This window comes from Macrobrachium rosenbergii, chromosome 48, assembly GCF_040412425.1.
Source record: "Macrobrachium rosenbergii isolate ZJJX-2024 chromosome 48, ASM4041242v1, whole genome shotgun sequence".
In the NCBI taxonomy this organism is placed as follows: domain Eukaryota; kingdom Metazoa; phylum Arthropoda; class Malacostraca; order Decapoda; family Palaemonidae; genus Macrobrachium; species Macrobrachium rosenbergii.
This window is the reverse complement of record NC_089788.1, coordinates 29,886,625-29,891,724: the sequence shown is the minus strand read 5'-3', so window position 1 is coordinate 29,891,724 and position 5,100 is coordinate 29,886,625. Positions and strand designations below refer to the sequence as shown.

General features: G+C 33.9%; 1 non-coding gene across 1 annotated transcript; it reads left to right on the top strand.

Moving 5' to 3' along the window:
• The first annotated feature begins 1,044 nt into the window (after positions 1–1,044).
• TRNAI-AAU (transfer RNA isoleucine (anticodon AAU)) lies at positions 1,045–1,118 on the top strand. Its single transcript has one exon. It is a non-coding gene; the product is annotated as a tRNA-Ile (tRNA).
• Positions 1,119–5,100: the final 3,982 nt, after the last annotated feature.

Below are 5,100 nucleotides of genomic sequence, written 5' to 3'. Positions count from 1 at the left end.
TATATATATGTATATACCAATTACTTCCCTCTTTAAATGAATACATATATATGAAGATCGCATGGAGAGTTTTGAGATAGGGCCACAAAATCCACAGTCATCTAATATTTGCCTCAAGACTGGCCGATAGAAAGTGGTCGACATTTATTATCACCATCTAATAAGTTATATTATCTAGGTTTTTACCATGTTTGATAAAAGTTTTAATTAATCAAAAAATAAGGAGTATACTGTATATATATATATATATATATATATATATATATATATATATATATATATATATATATATATATATATATATATATATATATATATATATATATATATATATATATATATATATATATATATATATATATATATATATATATAATTTATCGATGCTGATTACAGGTAAATTTTTTATATTTATCAGTATAATCACTTTGGTAACAGATTAAAATTGAATCACTGTTGCCATCGATGCGGAATTTATCATTTTAAATGCTGATAAGCAAAATCAGTCGTGGAAAGCGTGCATGAGATAAAATATCACGGGAGTCATAAATTTAGTTTTCTTGTTTATGGTTATCTCTCTCTCTCTCTCTCTCTCTCTCTCTCTCTCTCTCTCTCTCTCTCTCTCTCTCTCTCTCTCTCTCTCTCTCTCTCTGATCTGGATTTATTTGTAAGCAATTTACATGCCTTTTGGCGTCCGTCGGAAAACTGTTATTAAGCAATTAGACGACCTTTATGATTATTTAATTTCTCAGTATTATCATAGAAACTCACCCCCATTCATCTCACTTGTCTTGTTTTCACCTTATTTTTTTTTTTTTTATCCCTATTTCCCCATGTTACTAAACCCTCTCTTGTCACCTTCCCATTATAATGGCTTCCCAAAGTCCTGACTCTGCCTCTCTATTTATTGCAGTACACCGCCCGTTTACGCGATCAGTGATGTCGTGGGTCTCGTTGAATGGAAAGGAGGCCTGTTATTTTTCTTGCAGTACAATGCTCGTCTAGACGATCAGTGATTTCTTGGGCCACACCGCACTATAAGCAGGCCTGTTAGCTCAGTTGGTTAGAGCGCCGTGCTAATAACGCGGATGTCGTGGGTTCGATCCCCATACGGGCCAGGGAATAGACGTTCTATCGTTTGCCACAGTGACGTTTTCACAACAGTCGTGAAATGTTTGGGAAGACATGTTCTCTAGACCAAGATCTGAGCTCTGAATTTTCATATATGGTATACAGTTACAACCTCGTCGCAAATGAGAATGAGCTTATGATTTTCAGATTACAGTGGGCGCAGCTACAGAATAGTATCAGAAGTCTATACCGTTAATGAGGCAAACGCCACTGTTCATTTTATTAGTATGAGCTAATGAGGCAGTGCTATATAATTAGATGATAGAAAATACTGACAACATTAAATACAATTTCATTAACTAATTAATCTTCTTTTTGACTACTATAGAAATAAATTGCTGCCTACTTCATTTATAATGGAAATTCCCCCCCCCACCCCCCTCTCTCTCTCTCTCTCTCTCTCTCTCTCTCTCTCTCTCTCTCACACACACACACACATAGCAGTGGTGTTGAATTAGGAAGAGTTCGTCCATGATAACAGAAAGCCTTAAGCCAAGTGAATCTCTTCATACAGATAATATGAATGATTGTTTTTGATAGTAGAGTATACAAACAATAAGTCTGCATGGCCTGTGTCATTCGGTATGGTGCGTGACCCTTAATTCGAGGTTTGTGGTTCGATGTGTGTCTTGACTACTTTTGTAAGCTGAAAGGATCAACTACCCAAGCTAATTTTCATCTCTTGAGCTTAAACAAATAAAGAATTCATAATTAATAGAGACAAAAGGGACAACGTCGTTAAATGGCGTAACTAACGCCACTATGGTGTTACCCTTTCTACAGAAGCGTGTGAAATCAGAATTTACCCTTTAACGCAGCCGTCTGTTGTGGGTTATGTGACGTAATATAGGTGAAGTATGATTGGAAGTTCAGGAGCTAGTGAAATATGACGTATTTGTTTTAAACGATCACGTTTAGGTATCCGTATCCGGTATTTGATGATTTTCGTCTTTGAAGGTATGCCAGTTATTTGGGTCATATAATCAGGGAACTGCAGGTTATTTTTATGCAAAATTATAAGGATTTATTGGTTACCTTCACGCAAAATTTCTTATAATCAGGGGTCTATAGGTTACCTTCCCGCATTTTTTTTTATTTTTATAATTTTTAAAATTTTTAAAATTTTTTTATCAGGGATGTATGGGTTACCTTCATGTAAATTTTTTTTTTTATAATTCAGGCTTTGTGGATTAAATTTGTTAAATTTCATACAATTAGGGGTGTACAGGTTGCCTTCACATCAAATTTCTTGTGATCAGGGGTCTGTGGTAGTACCTTCATATAAAATTTCTTAGAATCAAGGGTTTGTCGGGTATTTCCTTGTAAAATTTTATATAATTGGGGTGCAGTGGGTTACCTTCATGTAAAATTTCTGATAATCAGGGCTCAGCGGGTTACTTTTTGAAATTTCTTATAATCAGGGATTTTTGGGGTACCTTCTTGTAAAAATTTTTATGATCAGGAATGTGTGAGGTGCCTTCTTGTAAAATTTCTTATAATCAAGGGTCTTAGTGGGAACATTCAGTAAAATATCTTGCAGAGCTGATGGAAAAATATGGTAATAATAGCATTACTACGACAGTGGCCATTTGCACAACATCAGAATACTTGATCGTTATTAATCATACAATGAACAATATTGATTTTAGGTAACTATTTTACCCCAGGAACTCGACCGTTTTTGTTAGACGAATGACCCAGCATTAGGGAGGTAATGCATTTAAAGACGACGCCATTAGGTAACAGGATGTGAGTCAGCTTTTTCTTGGAGAGGAAGATTCCTTAGTTTAAATCCGTAGTAGGCGGCACATTAGACTGACTGACCTCAGATAAAAAGAGAAAACGAAGAGATGTTTCTCACTGGAAAAGACATTAGTATGACGGGAGCCCTTCTCAGGAGCAGTGTTATTGAAAATGACGTTAATTTAACGATTATATATATGTTGTAGGGCGTTTTTTACTTGTTCTTTTTGTAGAATATGTTCAAGAAGATAGAAAACAGCGAGAAGATGGAGCTTCGGGAGCTGTTAAAATGCCAGTGCCTCGCCAAGAGTGGAGAGGCCCATCCCCAAGGCGTTGACGTCTTTCACATCTTGTAAGAGGATGAATATAACAGGAAACAGATCATATATATATATATATATATATATATATATATATATATATATATATATATATATATATATATATATATATATATATATATATATATGAGGTGTGTTAAAAACATCTGACCTTTATTCATAAAAAATACTCGTATTCAGAGACAACAATCTTACACTAATCTCTTTCAAATTAGTGACCTTGGGCTGCCACACACTTCTCCCAACAGTTCTGACACTGTAGGAAGCAGCGCTGGAACGCTTCTTTTGAGATGGCGCGCAGCTGGTCCATCGTATTCCGCATGATGTCTTCTCTGGGCTATAATCTGGTCCTTTTTCGTAAATGAAACATAAAATCTCTAAGGGATTTGCATGCCTTATTTGACTCGATAAATTACTCTTAGAATGTTTGTAAATGTTTCGTCTCTCTCTCTCTCTCTCTCTCTCTCTCTCTCTCTCTCTCTCTCTTAACTAAATTAATGTTGAACGTCTTTCTAATTTTAATTCTTTAGAAACTTAGATAATAAGAAATACAAAAATAGGCGTTATATATATATTCAGTTAACTTCATAAGAGGCATCAAAATGATAGGCCTAAGTAGCAATGAAAGAAATGAGAAATTACACACGATAACGGCATATATATATATATATATATATATATATATATATATATATATATATATATATATATATATATATATATATATATATATATATATATATATATAGTATGTATATATATATATGTATGTATGTATCTATGTATGATTATATTCTATGTATTACAAAAATAGACGTGAAATCTGTTAGTCTAGTTCAGTATATTTTATATTAAGTTGCACTAGTTCACAATACACATAGGATTAGTCATTCAAAAATTTGATTAATAATAATGTGGGAGCAAATCTTTACAAAAGTCGTATTTGTTGATGTTAATTAATAAGACTACTAGATCAACTTAAAACAGTCATAGGCCTATGTCTACAAAGTTCACACATATGAAGGAGATAAAACAACGATAGTGATGGCAGTTGAAGATGAAAATATTGAAACATAAGAACAGCGAAGACCTCTGAAGTATTATAGTAACATTCTTTAATTAAGTAAAGTATGACATCAGTAGGCAGTATCAGAAAAAGCCTTGTTTAAGGGAAACTGCAGGTAATTTCTCGGACCCACCACTAGTGTTCAGTCGTTTCATGCGCTTATAACTGAGTTGCCAAATAGCGCCAGATGTCGTTATCCGAAAACTTTTGAAGTATGTTGCAAAACTTTTTTGAGTGATTGTACATATATATAAATTATATATATATATATATATATATATATATATATATATATATATATATATATATATATATATATATATATATATATATATATGTATATATATAAATGGATGTACCTGTGTGTATGCATTGAGCAATTTCAACCAAACTTGGTACACATATGTCTTACTGTCTGGTAAAGAATACTCTGGGGGTAAGACATCACTAGCACTAAAAGGGGTGGGGGTGGGGGTGGGAAGGGCTTCCCTGAAATGGGGCTGGTTCTGCCTGTAGACTTAGTAAGTAAATAAACTCCATGAATTTATCATACCTCATTTCACTATTTACTATCTGGAAAAGAATACGGTGGGGATAAGACATCACTGGCACCTAAGGGGGTGGGGTGGGAAGGGGGTGACATGTAAGAATAACTGAAAACGACAGATATTAGTGTCTAATCCATAGTTTTTGCGGTTACTGAGATAAATAGTAACATTCCCAATGCCCTTTAAGTCCAAGTTCAGCCCTGAACAGAATGGGAGGTGAGAAGGGGTGAAATATAAAATGTCAAAAATGCTGGGCAGTGTAATTGAATCA